Source organism: Moschus berezovskii, chromosome 7 (genome assembly GCF_049115385.1).
Source record: "Moschus berezovskii isolate FMDL1 chromosome 7, NW_MosBer_1.0, whole genome shotgun sequence".
Taxonomy (NCBI): Eukaryota; Metazoa; Chordata; class Mammalia; order Artiodactyla; family Moschidae; genus Moschus; species Moschus berezovskii.
Window position 1 is genome coordinate 56,037,348 of NC_142466.1, and position 23,297 is coordinate 56,060,644.

Genomic DNA, 23,297 nt, shown 5'->3' on the forward strand with positions numbered 1-23,297 from the left:
TAAGTAAAATAAACAATTCCATTGATTTACTACTTTGGAGCGATTCGTTGTTCAGTAATAGAGAACTGTTACAATATCTGGTAGGCAGTTAGCTCTATAGTTCTGGAGCTCAGGAGAGAGATCAAAGCCTGGAGGGAGAGGTTAGGGAGTCCTTTAGCAAGGAGGAAGCAGTTACAGTCATAGATGAAGTCATCAGGGAGATAATATACATTGAGAAAAAGAAAAAAAGAAAAAGAATCTTGAGTGTCACCTTTAGCAACAGCTCTAAAGGGATCAAGATTAAAGAAGTATTTGCAAGGAGACTGAGAAGGAGTTATCAGACGACGGAGGGATGATGTCAGGGAAGTCGAGAATGAGAGTGTGCAAAAGTAAGGGCATTTTCCACAGAGTCAAATGTTGTGGAGGGAGGTCAATTAAGACAAGGACTGAAAAGTATTCTTTGGATTTAGCAACAATTAGTTTACCTTGTTGGCCGAAGTTGTTTCAGGGAAACTGGAGGCTAAGCAGTGATGGAGACAGAAACCAGGTTGCAGAGATAAGGAGGGAGGAGAATATAAGAAAGAGACTACCAAAGTTCGGACTGTTTCACCACATTATGCTGACTTTCTCCATACTATTTGTTGGTATATAATTTTTTCTGCAATTCAATAACCCATAAAACAATCACATCATGTCATGAAACTTATACTTCCAGAATAGCATGGATTTATCACATCCTGGTATATATTTATTATTATACTTTAACCTGCAGTTTCCAGTTATAAATACATTACTCTGTGTTTGCCTTTATAATCACTTTAAATCTCTCATTGTTTATTTCTCTTGAAAGTAAAGTAGCTCATCATTAAAAATAGTACTCAGTGTTCATCGGTGCTGTATAGTTACTTCAGAAACACTTTCAGTTTAAAATTTATAAACTCTTGAGACATCTTTGCAGGAGGAATAGTTTACTTTCACCAGAAAAGTCTGGGGGAAATATTCTAGTCTTAGCCTGCTAATTCGTTGGTTTGATTGTCAGGGCTTCCATGACAGTTCATGCTCTTGGGACACTGATATGGGGCTCTGCTAATGCAAGAGGGAGGTCAAGGCCTCCTTGGCAACAGGGAATGCATTACCACCAGGGGGCTGTGGAAAGAAATTCTCTTCAATTCAACCTGTAAGTAGATCTGGACATAATGGCCTCATTTGACTCCTCTAAGTTTCTCTTTCCCACTTATTTTCAGGGCAGATCTTACCCTTAACTCTTTTTTTTTGCTTATGGTTTCCTTGCCGTCAATGTGTGGACACAAGCACTCTGATAAAAATCGGAGTAAGGCTTTTTGAATGAAGAGTTTACATTTCAAAGGACTTGAAATTTATATTTCAAATGTTGCTTCCAAATGAGCCTTTCCACACAGACAAAACACAATGAACATAGAGAAGATGAGAAATAACATGCATGTTTAACTCCTGTTGCATTCTTGGACTACAGTGGCTGTAATTTTTCCACAAATCCTATAGTTGCCTTGAAAATGTTAGTGCTGAGTATATTATATTTAAAATAGTCTTTTGTTAGGTGTAAAAGTTTAAAATCTACTATTATTGTTAAAAATCTGGCTTTGGCATTTTTTCATATTTTATGATGTTAGAAACCTCTAAAATGGAAAATTTGTGGACACTGCTCAGTGTTTGAGAAGCTCTGCCAGGGGCAGTAATTTTGGCCCTGTGTGGAAAGTTATGGAGGATAATTGTGTGAATGCTAAGAGGGATTGGAAAAGTTAGAAATGAACATTTATGCACTGAGCACGTTTTGTTGTGCTTAGCACCATACTAGGGGCTACACATTCTATTACATTTAATCATGGAGAATTGCCTGGAATAAGGCCTGAGAACACACTGTCCTGATGGAGATGGTCCGAGCTGTCAGCAGAAAGGAAACTGCAGCATGTGAGACTTAAAAACAGCTTGTAGGGGGTATGGAATAAGGGTAGAAGGGAAAAGATCTTGGCAAATTTATTCTGCACAAATACTTGTGTCATCCTTATTTGTGCAGACTTTGTGACTTTTTCCCTGAGTTCGTCTGGTTGGCAAATGGATGCAAATGCCTTTTGGACTGAAGGAAGGCATACAGAAGGCACGTACGAATCTTGGCTGAGTGATAAACAGAAGCTGGGCTTCAGAGAGTATCTGGTGTGTGTGCGTGGTTGTGTGCATGCAAGCATGCATGTGCATGTGCGCAGGCTGAATGTACCACTGGTTTACGTCTGATTTTCAGCTAGAAAGGTTTCACGTACTTTAGTGTGGCTCAAGTGAATTATTTTTGCTAATGGAAAGTAGAGCATGATCCAAAAGTTCTTTTCTTTTGTCATCAGGGATAGCAGTACTTTTATTTATAGTAATTTCAGGTCCCCAAATACCTTCAGCAGTTTTAATGGGGCAAACAAAAAATAATTAAGTAGCGGATGATTAGATCATGTGTTACTTTACAGAGTACTCTATTTTTCTTGCTTTTGGAAAATACAGGTCTTCTTTTCTCAACTGTGGTTACAGCTAATTCTTCACCAAGATTTATTTAAAAGGAATATTCTTGCCCGTGCAGTGAGAATATGGACAGAACAATTGACCTTATCTCTTGGTCTTGATGATTCAAGGAAAAATACATACATAAGAATCAAATCCTTTGAATTGGTTAATATTTATTATAACGGAACATACCTGGAATGGAAATATACATGGAATGAAGTTTTAATTATAAAGAAATAATTTCCATAGTTTTATAATGGAAATATATAGCAGTAGCTAAAAATGTCTATTATTTATTTAGCCACCACTATATGCTAGGTTCTTTCATATACTCATTATGTAATTTATACTCAAATAATCCTAGTAAGATATGTTTTGTGATTACCATTTGTTCCAGTGCAGTCTCAAAGATATTAATATTAGGTAATGACTCCAAGGACAGTAGCACAGCTGGGTTGAACCTAAGTTTGACCAACTCTGAAATTTATATTCTATCCACACAAACAAGCTGCCCGTCAGAGTCATGACAGTTATTGGGGGTGACATTCAGTTCTATCACTAGGAATACAGCTATGTTTATTTTTCAATACTTTCATATTCACAGAACCATTTACTGAGTTTCTACTTTCTTCTGTACATGTCCCTGCCCTCATAGAACCCACAGGTTAGTGAGAAACTCTGGAAAGAATATTAATTATTTTGGTGTTGGATGTTAGACATTATGAGAAATGTAGCAACAAGTTACTGATGGAGCCTGGGAAAAAACATAGCCTCTATGTGCAATGTGGTATGTACAGTGTGTTTGTGTGTGTTTGAGGTAAGACAAAGGACATTCAAAAGGAAGAGTATATGTAACGTCAAGTGGTTGAGAGCATATGACTGATATGAGAAACTGCAAATTGTTTGGTTTAACTGGATCATAATGGTAATGGGTAGTAGAGTGATGGAAAATGAGAATAAAAGTCTTTGAGAATGGTGAAATCAGAAATTCTACTTTTTGTAATGACTATAAACATTCAAAATTGTCTTGATAAGGTAAATATGTTCCTCCTTATCTTCTGGAGACCCACTGTACTAATATTTTCCTAAGGAGGAAATGCAATTAGTACACACGTACATGGGGAAAATAGTCTTACTGATAATCCAAGTAAAGAAAAAAAAATTAACCAAATGAAAAATAAAACTGATAAAAGTATCCAGTATTGTTAAGGATAAGTTGAGCTAGGCATATTTGTGTTTTGCTCATTGTTCTATAAACTGGTTGGACACTTTTCTAAAGCTCAATATATATTAAGATGTTATAAGTGTTTATGCTCTTTAAATCAATGGCACTAGTTTTGGAACTCTGTAATAAGAGAGTCATTATAAATTATAAATATATATAATACATTTATATATTATATATATATGAGTCATTGTTATTCAGTCTTTATGTCTGACTCTTTGTGACCCAATGGACTGCAGCATGCCAGGCTTCCCTGTCCTTCACTCTCTCCCAGAATTTGCTCAAGTTCATGTCCATCAACTTGGTGATTCTATATAACCATCTTGTTTTCTACTGCCCTCTTCTGCCTTTGCCTCCAATCTTTCCCAGCATCAGATTCTTTTCCAATAAGTGGGCTCTTCCCATCAGGTGGCCAAAATATTGAAGCTTCAGCTTTAGCATTAGTCCTTCTAATGAATACTCAGGGTTGATTTCCTTTAGGACTGACAGGATTGGTCTCCTTGCAGTCCAAGAGACTCTCAAGAGTCTTCTTCAGCACAATTTGAAAGCATCAGTTCTTTGACACTCAGCCTTCTTTATTGTCCAACTCTCACATCTGTACATGACTACTGGAAAAATCGTAGCTTTGACGATACAGACCTTTGTCGGCCAAGTGATGTCTTTGCCTTTTAATAGGCTGTCTAGATTTGTAACAGCTTTTCTTCCAAGAAGCAAGCGTCTTCTAATTTCATGGCTGCAGTCACCATCCACAGTGATTTTGGAGCCCAAGAAAATAAAGTCTGTCATTCATTCAGTCAGTTCAATTCAGTTGCTCCATTGTGTCCGACTCTGATCCCATGAACTGCAGCATGCCAGGCCTCTGTGCCCATCATCAACTCCCGGAGTTTACTCAAACTCATGTCCATTGAGTCGGTGATGCCATACAACCATCTCATCCTCTGTTGGCCCCTTCTCCTCCTGCCTTCAATCTTTCCCAGCATCAGGATCTTCTCCAATGAGTCAGTTCTTCTCACCAGGTGGCCAAAATATTGGAGTTTCAGCTTTAGCATCAGTCCTTCCAATGAACACCCAGGACTGATCTCCTTTAGAATGGACTGGTTGGATCTCCTTGCAGTCCAAGGGACTCTCAAGAGTCTTCTCCAACACCACAGTTCAAAAGCATCAATTCTTCAGTGCTCAGCTTTCTTTATAGTCTGACTTTCACATCCATACATGACCATTGGAAAAACCACAGCTTGGACTAGATGGACCTTTGTTGGCAAAGTAATGTCTCTGCTTTTTAATATGTGATCTAGATTAGTGATAACTTTTCTTTCAAGGAGGAAGCATCTTTTAATTTCATGACTGCAGTCACCATCTTCAGTGATTTTGGAGCCCCCCAAAATGAAGTCTGTCACTGTTTCCATTGTTTCCCCATCTATTTGCCATGAAGTGATGGGACCAGATGCCATGATCTTAGTTTTCTGAACATTGAGTTTTAAGCCAACTTTTTCACTCTCCTCTTTCACTTTCATCAAAAGGCTCTTTAGTTCTTCACTTTCTTCCATAAGGATGGTGTCATCTGCATGTCTGAGGTTATTGATATTTCTCCTGGAAGTCTTGATTCCAGCTTGTGCCTCCTCCAGCCCAGCATTTCTCATGATGTACTCAGAATATAAGTTAAATAAGCAGGGTAATAATATATAGACTTGATGTACTCCTTTCCCAATTTGGAACCAGTCTGTTGTTCCATGTCCAGTTCTAACTGTTGCTTCCTGACCTGCATACAGACTTCTCAAGAGGTAGGTCAGGTGGTGTGGTATTCCCATCTCTTTCAGAATTTTTCACAGATTGTTGTGATCCACACAGTCAAAGACTTTGGCATAGTCAATAAAGCAGAAGTAGATGTTTTTTCTGGAACTCTCTTGCTTTTTCGATTATCCAATGGATCACAACAAGCAAACTGTGGTGAATCATTAGACTCAGCCTAGGTAGCTATAGTACATCACTTTGATGCAACCTAAGGAACTAAAAAGCCTCTTGATGAAAGTGAAAGAGGAGAGTGAAAAAGTTGGCTTGAAGCTCAACATTCAGAAAACAAAGATCATGGCATCTGGTCCCATCACTTCATGGGAAATAGATGGGGAAACAGTGGAAACAGTGTCAGGCATTGTTTTTTTGGGCTCCAAAATCACTTTGGATGTTGACTGCAGCCATGAAATTAAAAGACGCTTACTCCTTGGAAGGAAAGTTATGACCAACCTAGATAGTATATTAAAAAGCAGAGACATTACTTTGCCAACCAAGTTCGTCTAGTCAAGGCTATGGTTTTTCCCGTGGTCATGTGTGGATGTGAGAGTTGGACTGTGAAGAAAGCTGATCGCCGAAGAATTGATGCTTTTGAACTGTGGTGTTGGAGAAGACTTTTGAGAGTCCCTTGGACTGCAGGGAGATCCAACCAGTTCATGCTAAAGGAGATCAATACTGGGTGTTCATTGGAGGGACTGATGCTAAAGCTGAAACTCCAATACTTTGGCCACCTCATGCGAAGAGTTGACTCACTGGAAAAGACTCTGATGCTGGGAAAGATTGGGGGCGGGAGGAAAAGGGGACAACAGAGAGTGAGATGGCTGGATGGCATCACTGACTCTAAGGACATGAGACTGAGTGAACTCCGGGAGTTGGTGATGGACAGGGAGGCCTGGCGTGCTGTGATTCATGGGGTCGCAAAGAGTCAGACACGACTGAGCGACTTAACTGAACTGAACTGAATGTACCTTTAAAATTATGTTTACAAATAACATACAAAATGCATTTAACACAGTTCTAGCTTAAAAAGTAGGACACTAAAATTATGTATATATATATACACACACACACCGATTTCTTTCCCCATTCCCCTAAACTATATAAAGCTCTGCATTTTGCATATATACTTTTATGATTTTTATATATTCTTTAATGATTAACTTTCAGAAATACTAGTAAATATTTTATTAATGAACAGGAAAAATGTTTATAGAATTAAATTTTGTTTCCTGATGTCTGGTAAACTATTCTCAGATAGAACTGGCCAGCAAGGGGATAATTCACTTAAAAAATTCCAAGTGTTGGCAAATTTTCTCTTGGAGTAGCTCTGCTGAACTCAAATGAGATCTTTCCCCCCTAAAACCCTTGCCCTCCTGTTCTTTGAAAGATGGAATTCATGAACAATTACCATCCATAGTCTACAAATTGCTGTTCACTACAGGTCTATTAAACAGTATGACATTTTATTTTAAGAACTATATATCCCAGGTTACCATGCCCCATAGCTAGTCTCACATCAAATGCAGTCTTCTTGAACAGCCATTTTCTCAAAGTTTCTATTTCTGTGTAAAGTAAGTTGTTAGGGAAAGCAGGATAAAAATCTGGTGACTGAAAACATCAGCCATCCACATGCTCTTCCTCTCTGAGAATGGCAAATCTGAACATGCGTCTCCTAGTCAAAGATGAACAATCACAAAAGACATTAATGAAGCCCATGAAAACAAGAGCAGGGTGTAATAAAACATGACCATTATGAAGCAGCACAAAGTTACTAGGAAAGAACAAGCCAGGATGAGAAGATACCCAGTGAGACTGAAAGAGATATGGGAGAGATAGTTAAGAGTGACAGGGAAGTAAAGCAACACAAAAACAATGAGACATTCATGCCAGCGAGTAAAGAGAACATTCAATGATGCAGATACTCTTGTGGAAAACAAATGAGAAATTTTTGCAGAACATAGAGTAAAAGGATAAGAAGGAAAAGGAAATGTCATGTATATAGAGGGCAAAGAATGGAATTTAAGCTAAAGCTAATAATGCTGAATACTCCTAAGGAACCAACAAAGATAATATAAACAGAATAATTACTAAAAATGTAATGGGAGAAAAAACTTTGTGTTGATAAAAGTCAAAGTATGTAGATTGAAAAGGCTCATTTTCTATTAAAAAGCATTCAAAACAGACGCTCCCCCCCAAAACACTACAAAATCTATTCTTGCAAATATAATATTAGGTTTTAGAAAAAATAAGTTCTCATGCAGTAGAAAAAAAATTTTCAATGAAGGAATTAAAATTAAGCTTTAATTTTTCTTATGTAAGTCTAAATTCCAGAAGTGGAGACGTATCTGTAAGTTTTGCAAGAGATATTCAAAATTAGGCAAACACACTTTCATTGTCAAAGATAGTAGAAAGATATATTTTTAGAAGTACATAGTAGCTCTCTAACTACCCTATATTCTATTTTTGCAAAATATAAGATAAAATATAACTAAAATAACATAAACTTAACAGTGTGCATTAATCACTGAGAGATGATTCAAAAACAGAATTTAATAACAAGAATGTTAGCATTTAAAAAGTGTGTAGAATTTTTCCTTACCCAATTTGCTCAACAAACCCATGGATCCATTATAACCTGATATACTTTGTGGCTTAAAGGAAAAGGTTGGCCTTACCATTTTTGTTCTCGCTCCTTTCCTGGTATCAGTTCAGTTCAGTTCAGTCGCTCAGTCGTGTCCGACTCTTAGAGACCCCATGAACCACAGCACGCCAGGCCTCCCTGTCCATCACCAACTCCCGGAGTTCACTCAAACTCATGTCCATTGAGTCGGTGATGCCATCCAGCCACCTCATTCTCTGTCTTCCCCGTCTCCTCCTACCCCCAATCGCTCCCAGCATCAGAGTCTTTTCCAGTGAGTCAACTTGTCACATGAGGTGGCCAAAGTATTGGAGCTTCAGCTTTAGCCTCAGTCCTTCCAATGAACACCCAGGACTGATCTCCTCTAGAATGGACTGGTTGGATCTCCTTGCAGTCCAAGGGACTCTCAAGAGTCTTCTCCAGCACCACAGTTAAAAAGCATCAATTCTTCGGCGATCAGCCTTCCTCACAGTCCAACTCTCACATCCATACATGACCACGGGAAAAACCATACCCTTGACTAGACGGACCTTGGTTGGCAAGGTAATGTCCTGGTATAAGAGATATATTTTTGCTAACCTGTTACTCACTCTATGTTTAAGCTGGCCTTTGTGGCCCTTTTGGATGGCTATTGAGTTAGATCAAAGGTAGTTTCCTGCCACATGCCTAAGCCACTTTAAATGATGTGACACTGCCCTCAGCTCCTAATGTGGGAACCACATGCTTTGTCCTACTCTGGTGCAACCAAAATTGAACCTTGGTGGGCACCTGATCCATGACCATCAAATTATCGGTGATTAAAAGAATGGAAACAGTCAGACTGTCTGGGTCCAGATCCAAAATTTGCCACTTAACTTTGATCTTCATTTTTTCTTTCATGAAATGATCTTAATGATTATTCCTATTTGGTTTGTCTGAAGTAAGGATTAAGAGTTCAGGCAAGCAATCTTTGGTACATAATACCTTATCCTGTTACATGTTATTATTGTTATTTTTTTTTATTGGAAGATAATTGCTTTATTGTATATTTTTTATTGGAAGATAATTGCTTTACAATATTCATCAACATGAATCAGTCACAGGTATACAGAAGTCCCCTCCCTATTGCTATTATTATTTGAAAAGATGGGATAAGTCAATCAAATTCTCTCTCCTTTCCTGAACTGGATTTGGGTAACTCAGAGTCAGTCAACTAGCAATGGGAACAGGAGTTTAAAGCATACACAGAGGGGAGTTATGAAATAGACTTGCAAGGGGTGTTGGCAATTTGGAGTTTGGAGATAGTGGAAACTATGATTAAACAGAGTGTATCTTTAGGCAAATCTGATATAAGCCCAGACAGAGTCACATCACCTCACTGAATACATGCCCCAAAACACTTGTCTTAAGCATATAAACATTCACCCTTTAGAGATTGTCTCTTCTATGACTGTTGGACTTTTCAGCTTCACCAAATAAGGTAGCTCCCTATTATAGGCTGAATCAGTTTGTATTTCCAGAAAATTTGTAAGCTGAAATTCCCATACTGTGATGATATTAAAGAGGGGGGTGAGGAGGCCTTTGGATGGTGGTTAGATCATCAGTGTGGAACCTCATGAAAGGGATTAAGGCCCTTATATAAGAGACTTCAGAGAGATTTCAAGCCCTCTCTCTGCCATTGAGAATACAGTAGGAAGACTGTAATATGCAACTAGGAGAGAATTCTCATCAGAACCCTACCATGCTAACTCTCTGGCCTCTGACTTCTAGTCTTCAGAACTGTGAGAAATAAATTTCCATTGTTTGTAAGTCACCCAGTCTATAGTACCTTGTTTAGTAGCTTGAACAGTGTAAGACACGCCCTTTACATAGGGAGATCTGCCAGAGTTAAAGGTAAGACAAGGGAATCTGGGTCTGGGATCTGAAATGGTGTTGAAGTGATCTTCCATTCTTTCTGCGATGTCTAGTCTGCCTTTTCCTCTGCCAAGCAACAGATTAAAGACCAAGTTTCTACACATAGAAGTAAGGCCTCACTTGATTGAAGGAGGGTCCAGCTTAATGGAACTTTTCTAAGTTCATTCAGCCAAGAAATTTATGTACATTTCTATTAATAACATATCTAACTTGTTTGGACTTGGACAATTTCTAAGAATAATTATGAACATTGAGTCATACAAAAGGCTCATTATCTGATTTCAAGATATAATTAGCAATGTGGTATGGAATAAATGAAAGGGGACAGTTTCGGGGTTGATGCCTTGTATATTTATGTCTCAAACCTTTCCAGTGCTTTTAATTTTTTGATGATAAAGAATACAGCAATGTGTGGATCTTTGAATCTGTGGTGTATAGTAACTGTCAGCCTAGAGCAGTGGCTCTCAACCAGGGATGGTTTTTGTCTCCTGGGAACATTTGTCAATTTCTGAAGACAGTTTTAGTTGTCATAACTTGAGGGCTCGCGTGATTGGCATCTATTGGGCAGAGGCCAGGGATGTTGTTAAATATCTTACAATTTAGAGGATGACCCCCCCCAGCCCGGCAAAAAAAAGAATTAGTTGGTCAGATATGTCAATGGGGCCAATATTGAAAAACTCAGACCTAAAATAGAAGCCTAGAACTTCTATTGCATGTTCTTTTTTCAAGCAACTAATGAGAAAAAACATGGGAGAGACAAATAAAAATGTCAGTAGCCCTCCATGGTATTCAGAGTTCCTCAGGTCCGGATCATTTCAGATGTTTGCTGTTTACCAATGACAACCAATTTGTTTATTTTCTAAAGTTCAGAGATTTCATAGGGGCTTATTATTAAACTGTTATTTTCTCATCACAAGCCTATTTTAATGGCCTAGTATTGAGATGTCTGACATAGAGATCTTTTTGTTCTGAGTGCTGGATCTATTTTCACTTACTCAAGATTTTTCTAGACAATACATCCTTCAACCTGAAAAGTCAAGAAGTATAAATCCTCCCCATGGTTCTGTCCTATCTGTATCCCCAGTTGGCAGGCCTTCTACAAACTCCTCACGTACGTTGGACATAGCACTTCCTAACAGTTTCATGATTAGAACACCCTATTCCTCTGAACTGTTTAATTTTTAAAATTAATCTGATAAGCTATAACCATTCAACTCTGAATCATTCTTCTAGTGTCAGAACAGAAGTCTAAATTGTTACAATATTTACAAGGCTAATCAAAAAAGCCTTATGGATGTCCCACTGGGTCATATGTAGCATTGATATGATCAGATAGGTCTTAAAAATTTACCTGACAAACACCTTGACATATAATTTTATTAATGAATCCTAGAAACTTTTTGGAAAAATTCCTTCTATTCTGAGTTATTCAGGACACATTCTTGAATATAGGGGATTCTGCATAAACATCTTCATAACTGGAAAAGTATAAGAGAATGAGTATTTCATTAATAAGGAATCCATTATTTTTTAAAAAATAAAGATAGTCTAGCACAGAAATGGCTATCTAGTAAATTTTGAAGGGAAATCTGAGGGACAGTTTGGTGGGTTTGTTTGCAAGTTGTGGGATCTGAATTTACAGAATGCATGGAAAGATATTTTAAAGTCTGGTGGGCTTCCGCCTATGGGGTCACACAGAGTTGGACACGACTGAAGTGACTTAGCAGGAGAAGCAGCAGCTGTAAGGTTAAGAAAGTCGCCTTCATAAATTTAAACATGATCCACACAGTTAATAGATATACCCCTAGAACTGGACGAACAACAACAGAACCTTGGAGTACCCCTAGGATTTTAGTCCCAGCACTGAAAGGCATAAGAAACCTGATACACTCTGTAAAGCAGTGGCTCCTAGCAGTGTACACAGTACTCCTCCAGGAGAGCTTCTCGTGAAGGAACAGTGTGTCATGGTAAGAGCTTCCCTTCCTATTGAAGGTGAATTGAGAATCTGTTCTGTCGACCTACCTCTGCTGCTGCTGCTGCTAAGTCACTTCAGTCGTGTCCGACTCTGTGTGACCCCATAGACGGAAGCCCACCAGGCGTCCCCATCCCTGGGATTCTCCAGGCAAGAACACTGGAGTGGGTTGCCATTTCCTTCTCCAATGTGTGAAAGTGAAAAGTGAAAGTGAAGTCGCCCAGTCGTGTCCAACCCTTAGCGACCCCACGGACTGCAGCCTACCAGGCTCCTCCATCCATGGGATTTTCTAGGCAACAGTACTGGAGTGGCTTGCCATTGCCTTCTCCGGTCGACCTACCTCTGGCATGGCTCAAACTCCCAGTTTGACTCAGAGGCATGCCTATAGCCAAGGACTAAACTGTCCTCAAGTCCACTGTCTCTAGAAATGCAGGTAATACAAGGCCCTGTAGAAAATGGAGGTTCTCCAAAGTCCTGTGGCAGGCCCTGTAGGCTGTTGAGAGAGGATAGTGAAAAATCCTCCTGTTGCCTGATACACAGAGGAGTCTAGTAGGGGCAACCCATCCACATGGGCTGCACTTGCAATTCAGCCCAACACTGACACCATCTGGATGGAAGCAGGGACAAACCATTTTAACCAATGGGCTGAACTTGGAGCATTTTAGCTGGTACTCAACAACCTTGGCCATTACCCTTTTACTGAAAGTAGGGCTGTTTTAAAGGGATTAATCCTATGGCTTAGACAATGGGAAACTGATGGGTAGATGGTCATGAATAAGCCCTTGCAGGGGCGGGATATGTGGAAAGATATTTGATTTCTCCTACAAGAGCCTGTGACAGTCCTCACTGTTTTCCACATCCCAGCTCACAAGGTGCTGACACCCTGTGGTAATTAGGAAGCTGATGCTCGGTCGATAGAGCAGCTTGTTGTATATGTAGAAAGAGTGGCCACCCTAGAGCATGGGGAGGTGGTGTAATGCCAAAGAAGCCAGACTGACCTTGCAATACCGTGATGTGATGAGTGCGGTCACAGCACATCTGTGTGTTCTAAACAATGCACAAGGCAACTATGAAAGGACTCTGGGACAGTGCCCTTGATTTCCCAGCTGGCTAGGGACTGGCAAATTGATTATATTGGGACCCTCCCTCTGATTGAGGGTTTTAGATATGCCTTGGTTTGTGTGGACATTCTGTCTGGTCTAACCCAAGCTTTCTCCTGTGCCTGCATAAGCCAGCTTGTCACCCTTAGGTGATTAGAGAAACCGAGTATCATGTTTGGATACCCTCACCAAAGAGACAGAGAGTGGGGTCACATTTTGAAGGTTGTGTGTGCAAGACTGGGCAAAAGAACTTCACATCCAATGGAGGTTCTATCTCCTCCATAACCTGTAGGCAGTGTTGTTGGTACAAAGGAAAAATGGAATATTAAATCAGCAGATTAAATTGCCAATAGGTAAAACTACCTTGGCTGGGTGGACTAAAGTACTCTCTCTGGCTTTAATACATTTGAATGATTTGAATGATCAAGCAGTAGGGCCTGATGACCCAGATGCCAGACTTGGGACCCCTGCTGAGATACCCCACTTTGTAAAGGCAAGGGAATGGCAGGATATAGCCTTGTATCAAAGTGCTCTGCTGCTAAGCTCCCATCACAGCAGGGAGAGGTCTTACCTCCTGGAATTTACAATGGGATGTTCCACTGGGATGGGTGAGTTACTTTGTATCCCTGAGTGAGGGGAACTCCTCAGTCTCCACTAGGATCCTGCTGTCCTGCTGCAAATCAGGCCTATTGAAACATACTGTACCTGGAATGGAACCCACAGCACTGAAGAGGGGAGAAAGTATGTGTCCTGGTCTGACAAGTCCCTACTAAAAGGAATCAAAAAGCCCATACCCATACGGCTTGAGGTCTCAGTTTGAGTTTCTCTAGATAAGACTGGAACTTTCTTATGTTTGCTGGCTGTGTTCCTTCTGTGAATTTACTGCTCATATTTTGTTCATTTTTATTAGATTTTATATCTTCCTATGTGGAATATTTGTTCAGATCTTTTGCCATTTATTTCCTTTTTGAGGGTACTAGTCTTCTTGTTGATGGGTAGAAATTCTTTGTTTGTTACACTAATGAAGTGTTGTGTGAGTTGTAAATATTTTCTACTTTAATTTTTTTGACATATCTTTTTATGTACAGAAATTTTTAACTTTAACATGCTTGAGCTAATCTATTTTTCTGTTTTGGTTTCTGTTTTTAATCTTTTGTATAGTATTGTTTTTATAATTTTCTGGACACAAGCCTTGAAAAACATCTTTTGTTAATTTATTTATGTTTACTATGGTTTTTGTCAGAATACCATTTAGAATTATTTCACATTTTTTTGCATAATCTAAGTTCATATAAATTAAATTACAGTTTGTCCTCACTCTAGAGTATAGGTCCAATAATTTGCAACAAAACTTCTCAGTTTCCTTATAAATTCCCAAGTTAAAGAGCCATTTTAACTTTAAATGTAAGTACTCATATCAGCTATATCCTACCTTACTATTATAATTGAGATCTAGTGTCCAGAATAGGAGAAAACTGAGCCTCACTCTACAGAGCTTTGTTTTAAACTATAATTCCAGGTGTGCTACACACTGCTTTGGCTGAAATCTACGTAGTAGGCTTTATAGTCTAGAAGGGTCAGATGTGTATAGGAATCCATCCATGAAGCCAAAAGCTGCCCTGGTGTAAATGTGCCACCAGGATCCATTTCAAAACAGTGCTTCCTCTTGCCAAGGTCAGTGGCTATCACCGAAGTAACCAGAGAATGCTCATGTTCTCCCTCTCAAAAAAGCAACCTCTTTGCAACATTAAATTTCAGCACTTTTTGTCCCTTTCTTTTCAGTGATGGAAATTTGTTGTTGTTTATCCTTTCAAAGAAAAGATTACCACCTTCCTTTGAGAAATGTTGACAGAGAGAAAAAATTGTTTTTAATTTCCAGAAAATGTTTCCTTATTTTCTGGTAAAGTTTTATTTTCAAAGAAGCTGAAAAATGAACACAATATCTCCAGGTTTCCCCACATTGGGATTGATTGCTAAACTGAACATGTGTCAGCTTTGCTGCTTAAACATGAACTCTACACCTAAGAGTGCCTTCTTTATTTACTCATTTAATTTACTGATTCGACTTAGCAGTCAGTATTTCTCACCTTTCTAAAAGTGGTTTCCATACACTGCCCTCTTCACATGTAACTGGGATAAAGCCCTAGAATTGAAGGTATTTAAAATGAGGCAGACAAGTGCATATGGGATGAAGCCAGATTTGCTTTGAATACCACTTACATGATCAGTTTAGTTTTGTTTCAAACATGAGCCTCACATACAGCCCTTTTGACCTGAGTACTCCATCCTTAAATGGCAAACTAAGCATTCATGAAAATTTAATGGCAAGGAAATTAGTACCTTCTTATGTTTCAGACTGTGAAATGGCACCAGGGAGCACTTTCAGCAACAAGCAGAAGTGTGTGAATGTGCTGGAGCAGACCTGAAACATTTGTCCCTTCAACCTGTCTTCCCTTTTCAAGTTAACTGGCAGCTGAGACGTCCTGAAAGGATACCACCAGGATGCCACCCAAGAAAGGTATTTCAAAATAAATACCTTGTTGTAGGATATTCTACCTTTCTTAGAGATTAGGCACTTTAAAAAGTTTGTTTCATAACTTTTGTTTTCCTTTTGGGGTAACTCCCCTTTCTATTTTTTTGTGTGTAGGGCCCCTTTGTTTCTTGAGAAACTGGGATGGGTTCAATATTTCAACTTCCTTTCTTTAATGGATGTATGATTTCACCAACTAGTAAATGCTCAAATTTACCTTCCTTTCATTTAGGAAGACAATGGGGGAAAGCAAAATACACTGAGATTCCAGTGCAGCAGCTCAGACTAGGGGTTTAGTCTGTAGCAGTGATCTCTTGTTGGATTGGTGTGTGTAACAACTTTGTAAGGGAGACCTATCTAGCTTCAGTTTGTGAATTAGATACAGTTCTGAGTTCAGTAAAGTTGATGAGCAGAGCAAAGAGGATTAAGACAGAGAAAGCTAAGAAGAGAGACATAAAACCCCATTGGGGGAGGCATTTATATGAAGGGAAGCAATGTGATGAAGCACTTTTGGTTCCTATGACTTGTCATAGAGGTGCATTTCAGTACCATGGAGAAAGTGGTTAGCATGTTCAGCTGTTATTCTATGATGCTAACACAGTTTGATCTATTGTCAGCCTCATTTCAGTCCCCAAAAGACAAACAGGTAAAAATTTTAAATATGGAAAACCTGGAAATACATATTTGCTTTTCAGCATAGAACTTCCAATCCAAATGGCCTTGGTCTCCATCATTCCCTTAACCAACTTATTTAATCTTAGAACGGAAAGTGGAGACACTAGAGATTTCATTTTGTTGTTGTTCAGTTGCTAAGTTGTGTCCGACTCTTTGTGATCCCATGGACTGCAGCATGCCAGGTTTCCTTGTCCTTCACTATCTCCCAAAGTTTTCTCAAACTCATGTCCATTGAGTCGGTGATGCCATCCAACCATCTCATCCTCTGTCGCCTTCTTCTCCTTCTGCCCTCAATCTTTCCCAGCATCAGGGTCTTTTCCAATGAGTTGGCTCTTTCCATCAGGTGGCCAAAGTATTGGAGCTCATTTAGAGAAACCTATTAAAGTCATCCAGATCTAGCTCTTGACAGTCTGAGCAGTATCCTATTTAATATGCTCACTTATTTTGTTGATTTCAAACATCTGGGCAGTCTTAGGAATATTATTATCAAAACAAGTCATTGCTTTAAAATGCAAAAACAAAATCAACCACTTCTTTTGAATCTCAGCACACTTTTCCAAAGAAGCTATTAGAAATAGCTCATATTTGTATATTAACTTTTAACATGTGGGGTTGGTTTTTCATTAATAAGTGTAGGGCTCAAATTTTATATCAGATGTTCAACTTCAGAACCTTTAAGATGTTCCAACCTGGAGTCTCAAACTTCTTAGGCTATTTTTGTAGTGAAGGTATTGGCAGGCTCTTTTTGGATCTCCAACAATTTTTATAAAATCTGGCAATATGGCTGCTCAGGCTATCTTAACCATTTGTAAATGTGATACTAATCCTGAATTGTAATTTAAAATGTTAAATATTGAGATCTTTCCCCACTCTCTCTCTCTTAGCTGTCTGAAACAGATTAACAAAGTGTTAACTGGAAAAGTTCTTGGAAATTTTCCTTCAATGCATCAATAGATTCTGTGATTTATAGACAGAAACGACCTATTGATAAATGGTGGTCCTAGATGTCTCAGATGAGTAATGTTTGTAAAAGCTATTTGTAAACTCTGATATAACATACAAAATAAAAGTGGCAATCACCATCATGTTTCTCTACTATTGTTTGGCCATATGATTTTTTTCAATAGTGCAAAAATTTGTGGTGCTCTAGTAAATGATCTTTTGTCATATTTAAAGTTGGAGAGATAGCATTTTCTGTAAGAGACAAATAATATATAGCTGTGTTGGGATTATTAATTCCCATAGAAATGTACTTTATTTATTCATTCATTTAGTCATGTATTGGTGCATACAACAAACAATTCATTTGATTCTTTTTATAAAAGTGCTTTTGGAAGAATGAGATGTGACAGAGTTCTTTTTCTCGAAGAGTTTATAGATTGATGTGTTTGGGGCAGTACTGAATAATTATCAAAACAAAACTAGAGTCAGAAACATTGCAGGTTTTTGAGGGCCTTGAAAATTAGGAACATTGAGGTGTTTGTTTCCAACTTGGCCAGTGCTTTAAGGATTTCCCTGAAGTGGACAGCACTTCCTGGGTCTAAAGTGCCCAATAACGATGACAAAGGATGGTATTCCTATGACTGATAAAATGTTGGCATTGTTTTATTTTCATTTCTTTCATTCCACTTTAAAAAAATCATGTTATTGAGTATAACTTGTGCACATTGAACTGTATACATTTAAAATATACCATTTGTCAAGTTTTGACAAATGTATACATGACATAATGACCATCACAAATAAGATTTCCACTTCCCCCAAATGTTCCTTGTGCCCTTTTGGCATAATTCCACACAGTCTTCACCTACTTCCCATATAAACCCTAATGTGCTTTTTTTCACTGTATATTATCTTGCATTATATAGAATTTCATGTAAATGGAAACATGCAGTATGTACTCTTTTGTGTCTGCTCCCTTATATTTAGCATAATGCTTTCAAAATTCATTCATATTTCAGTAGTGTTTCTTTTATTGATGAGTATTCCATTGTATGGTGCTCCACAGTTTGTTTATCCACTGACTTTTTTTTATTGGAGGCTAATTATTTTACAATATTATATTGGTTGGTTTTGCCATACATTGACATGAATCCGCCCCGGATATACATGAGTTCCCCCTCCCGAACCCCCCTCCCATCTCCCTCCTCCCCTTATCCTCCCTCTGGGTCATCCCCAAATAAAAGCCCTGAGCATCCTGTAACATGCATCGACCCTGAACTGGCGATTCGTTTCACATATGATAATATACAAGTTTCAATGTCATTCTCCCAAACCATCCCACCCTCACCCTCTCCCACATAGTCCCAAAGACTGTTTTATACATCTGTGTCTCTTTTGCTGTCTCGTATACAGGGTAATCATTTGCATCTTTCTAAATTCCATATATATGCGTTAGTATATTGTATTGGTGTTTTTCTTTCTGGCTTACTTCACTCTGTATAATAGGCTCTAGTTTCATCCACCTCATTAGAACTGGTTCAAAGGTATTCTTTTTAATGGCTGAGTAATACTCCATTGTGTATATGTACCAAAGCTTTCTTATCCATTCATCTGCAGATGGACATCTAGGTTGCTTCCATGTCCTGGCTATTATAAACAGTGCTGCAATGAACATTGGAGTACATGTGTCTCTTTCAATTCTGGTTTCCTTGGTGTGTATGCCCAGGAGTGCGATTGCTGGATCATATGGCAGTTCTATTTCCAATTTTTTGAGGAACCTCCACACTGTTCTCCATAGTGGCTGTACTAGTTTGCATTCCCACCAACAGTGTAAGAGGGTTCCCTTCTCTCCACACTCTCTCTAGCATTTATTGCATGTAGACTTGGATAGCAGCCATTCTGACTGGTGTGAAATGGTATCTCATTGTGGTTTTGATTTGCATCTCTCTGATTATGAGGGATGTTGAGCATTTCTTCATGTGTTTGTTAGCCATCTGTATGTCTTCTTTGGAGAAATGTCTGTTTAGTTCTTTGGCCCATTTTTTGATTGGGTCATTTATTTTTCTGGAATTGAGCTGCAGAGCTGCTTGTATATTTTGGAGATTAATCCTTTATTGGGTGCGCTACACGTTCAGAGAAACTTCTCTAGTAACAAACTATAGAAATGATCCCTGAAAGTATAGTCTATTTCCACTCACTTGTTGATGAACATTTGAGTTGTTTCTAATTTGGGATACTATTAATAAAGTTTCTGTGGACATTGGAGTGTGTGTCTTTGTGTGAATGTATGAGCTGAATGTATGAATTGAAATCAGGTTGATTAATATTCTTTGCAGCCAAAGATGGAGAAGCTCTATACAGTCAGCAAAAACAAGACTGGGAGCTGACTGTGGCTCAGATCATGAACTCCTTATTGCCAAATTCAGACTTAAACTGAAGAAAGTAGGGAAAACCACTAGATCATTCAGGTATGACCTTAATCAAATCCCTTACAATTATACAGTGAAAGTGAAAGTGAAAGTGAAAATCGCTCAGTCGTGTCCGACTCTTTGCGACCCCATAGACTATACAGTCCATGGAATTCTCCTGGCCAGAATACTGGAGTGAGTAGCCTTTCCCTTCTCCAGGGGATCTTCCCAATCCAGGGATCGAACCCAGGTCTCCCGCCTTGCGGGCAGATTCTTTACCAGCTGAGCCACAAGGAAAACAATTATACAGTAGAAGTGACAAATAGATTCAAGGAATTAGATCTGATAGAGTGCCTGAAGAACTATGGACAGAGGTTCGTGATACTGTACAGTAGGCAGTGATCAAGACCATCCCCAAGAAAAAGAAATGCAAAAAGGCAAAATGGTCGTCTGAGGAAGTGATACAAATAGCTGTGAAAAGAAGAGAAGCAAAAGGCAAAGGAGATAAGGAAATATATACCCATTTGAATGCAGAGTTCCAAAGAGTATCAAGGAGAGATAAAAAAGCCTTCCTCAGTGATCAATGCAAAAAAATAGAGGAAAACAATAGAATGGAAAAGATTAGAGATCTCTTCAAGAAGACTGGAGATACCAAGGGAATATTTCATGCACAGATGGGCACAATAAAGAACAGAAATGGTATGGATCTAACAGAAGCAGAAGATATTAAGAAGAGATGGCAAGAATATACAGAAAAACTATACAAAAAAGATCTTCATGACCCAGATAATCATGATGGGGTGATCACTCACCTAGAGCCAGACATCCTGGAATGTGAAGTCAAGTGGGCCTTTGGAAGTATCACTATGAACAAAGCTAGTGGAAGTGATGGAATTCCAGTTGAGCTATTTCAAATCCTAAAAGATGATGCTGTGAAAGTGCTGCAGTCAATATGCCAGCAAATTTGGAAAACTCAGCAGTGGCCACAGGACTGGAAAAGGTCAGTTTTCATTCCAATCCCAAAGAAAAGAAATGCCAAAGAATTTTCAAACTCCTGCACAATTGCATTCATCTCACATGCTAGCAAAATAATGCTCAAAATTCTCCAAGCCAGTCTTCCACAGTATGTGGACAGTCAACTTCCAGATGTTCAAGCTGGATTTAGAAAAGGCAGAGGAGCCAGAGATCAAATTGCCAACATCTGTTGGATCATCAAAAAAGTGAGAGAGTTCCAGAAAAAAACATCTACTTCTGCTTTATTGACTATGCCAAAACCTTTAGCTGTGTGGATCACAACAAACTGTGGAAAATTCTTAAAGAGATGGGAATACAAGACCACCTGACCTGCCTCCTGAAAAATCTGTATGCAGGTCAAGAAGCAGTTAGAACTGGACATGGATCAACAGACTGGTTCCAAATAGGGAAAGGAGTACGTCAAGGCTGTATATTGCCACCCTGCTTATTTAACTTACATGCAGAGTACATCATGAGAAACGCTGGTCTGGATGAAGCACGAGCTGCAATCAAGATTGCAGGGAGAAATATCAATAACCTCAGATATGCAGATGACACCACCCTTATGGCAGAAAGCACAGAAGAACTAAAGAGCCTCTTGATGAAAGTGAAAGAGGACAGTGGAAAAGTTGGTTTAAAACTCAACATTCAGAAAACTAAGATGATGGCATCTGGTCCCATAACTTCATGGCAAATAGATGGGGAAGCAATGAAAACAGTGACAGACTATTTTTGGGGGGCTCCAAAATCAGTGCAGATGTTGACTGCAGCCATGAAATTAAAAGACGCTTACTCCTTGGAAGAAAAGTTATGACCAACCTAGACAGCATTTTAAAAAGCATTAGAGACATTACTTTGCCAACAAAGGTCCATCTAGTCCAAGCTGTGGTTTTTCCAGTAGTCATGTATGGATGTGAGAGTTGGACTGTGAAGAAAGCTGAGCGCTGAAGAATTGATGCTTTTGAACTGTGGTGTTGGAGAAGACTCTTGAGAGTCCCTTGGACTGCAAGGAGATCCAACCAGTCCATTCTAAAGGAGATCAGTCCTGGGTGTTCATTGGAAGGACTGATGCTGAAGCTGAAACTCCAATTCTTTGGCCACCTGATGTGAAGAACTGACTCATTGGAGAAGACCCTGATGCCGGGAATGATTGAAGGCGGGAAGAGAAGGGGCCGACAGAGGATGAGATGGTTGGATGGCATCACCAACTCAATGGGCATGAGTTGTGTAAGTTCTGGGAGTTGCTGATAGACAGGGAGCCCTGGCCTGCTGTGGTCCATGGGGTCACAAAGAGTCAGACACAACTGAGCGACTGAACTCAACTGAACTGAACTGATGAATTGAAATTGCTGGATTGTATGGCAAGTGTTTAATTAACTTCATAAAATCTGCCAAATTAATTTCCAAAATGGCTGTATCATTTTATGTTTTTACCAGCGAGGTCACAGTGCTGGTGATCGGTAGCCTCACCATGTTTGATATTGCAAGTGAATCTTTTTAATTTTAGCCTTTTGAGAAAGTGTGTGGTTTTTAACCCATCTTTGTTGTTTATTCTCATAACTTCTTTTGGAGTATTTCTTTTAAATTTGATTTTATCTCCTCTGTTGGTATATTAGCTCTTTTTTGTTGTCACTCTATTTTAGTGAGCTTACAATATGCATCTTTAGCTTATCACATTCTACTTTCAAATAATGGTATTCTACTTTAAATATATTTTAAGAACATTACCATAGTATAGTTTTATTCCCCTCTCCTATATTTCATGTTATTATTTTTGTATATTTTACCTCTCTATGTATTATAAATTCCACAATTTATCTTTATTATTTTGCTTTAAACACCCAGTTATCTTTAAAAGAAATTTTGAAAAATAAGAAAAAAATGTTCCCATTTATCTGTATATTTACCACTTTCAGTCATTTTTCTTCCATATTTCAGATCCAGTTTTCTATCTGATATCATTTTCCTTCTGCATGAATAACTTCTTTTAGTATTTTTTGTGGAGTTTCCCTTGTAGCTCAGTTGGTAAAGAACATGCCTGAAATGCAGGAGTCCGCCTGCAATGCAGAAGACCCGAGTTCAGTTCCTGGGTCTGGAAGATCCCCTGGAGAAGGAAATAGCAACCTACTCCAGTATTCTTGCCTGGAAAATCCCATGGACAGAGGAACCCTTGGGCTATAGTCCGTGGGTTTGCAAGAGCTGGACATGACACACAATAATTTTTGTAAACCACACCACAATATTTTTTGTATAACAGGCTTTTTGGAAATGAATTCTCTCAACTTTTGTTTGAAAGAGTCCTTACCTTAGGTTTTGAAGGATATGTTTCAATGGAAATAAAATTCTAGCTTGAGAGATTGCTTTTTTTTTTTCTTTTAGCGTTTGAGGATTTCTCTTTTTCATAGTTTCTGATGAGAAGTCTGTGATTATTCTTATCTTTATGTCATTTTTCTTTGTCTGCTTTTAAGATGTTCCTATTACTAATGTTTATTGTACAATTTGTTTTTGCTGTGTCTTTTATAGTTTTATTAATCTCTTTTTCTATTCGGAATCTGCTGAAATTTTTGAATATTTGGTTTATCAGTTCAGTTCAATTCAGTTCAGTCGCTC

At 38.7% G+C, this 23,297-nt stretch overlaps 1 protein-coding gene and 1 pseudogene across 1 annotated transcript in view; one reads left to right on the plus strand and one right to left on the minus strand.

The window, feature by feature from the left end:
* Positions 1–23,297, plus strand: part of TMC1 (transmembrane channel like 1) — a 182,042-nt gene that overhangs the window by 23,423 nt on the left and 135,322 nt on the right. The window lies entirely within an intron of this gene.
* LOC129557673 (small nucleolar RNA U3) lies at positions 19,371–19,452 on the minus strand (annotated as a pseudogene).